This window comes from Triticum dicoccoides, chromosome 3A (genome assembly GCF_002162155.2).
Source record: "Triticum dicoccoides isolate Atlit2015 ecotype Zavitan chromosome 3A, WEW_v2.0, whole genome shotgun sequence".
In the NCBI taxonomy this organism is placed as follows: domain Eukaryota; kingdom Viridiplantae; phylum Streptophyta; class Magnoliopsida; order Poales; family Poaceae; genus Triticum; species Triticum dicoccoides.
This window is the reverse complement of record NC_041384.1, coordinates 555,904,539-555,905,246: the sequence shown is the minus strand read 5'-3', so window position 1 is coordinate 555,905,246 and position 708 is coordinate 555,904,539.

The following is a 708-nucleotide window of genomic DNA, read 5'->3' as shown; positions in this document are numbered from 1 at the left end:
GCATACTGAACACGAAAGAAGTCCGGAGTTCAAATAAGTTATTAAAAACATTGAAGTGGCCGTGTAACAGATGAGTTCTCGTCCGAAACCCTGATACTCCGAAAGAGTTTGTCTAGTTTGTATACGAAGTGCGTCCAGTTTTTGTCGTGACCCTCTCTACCCTTTCGCGCATGCTATGCGGGTGATATGATGATACCATGCCAAGTTTCAACATTTCCAGGATTCATTTTGTAGTGATTTTCAATTTCATGGTCATTTAGCTCTCTAAACAATTAGGTAAATGACCGAAAAACAAAAAATGATGTCAGAACATGTTGGAAATTGATGACGTCGCTTTGAATGCTGCATACTAAACACAAAAGAATTCCGGAGTTCAAATAAGTTATTAAAAACATTGAAGTGGCCGTGTAACAGATAAGTTCTCGTCCGAAACCCTGATACTCCGAAAGAGTTTGTCCAGTTTGTACACGAAGTGCATCCAGTTTTTGCCATGACCCTCTCTACTCTTTCGCGCATGCTATGCGGGTGATATGATGATACCATGCCAAGTTTCAACATTTTCAGGATTCATTTTGTAGTGATTTTCAATTTCACGGTCATTTAGCTCTCTAAACAATTAGGTAAATGACCGAAAAACAACAAATGATGTCAGAACATGTTGGAAATTGATGACGTCGCTTTGAATGCTGCATACTGAACACAAAAGAA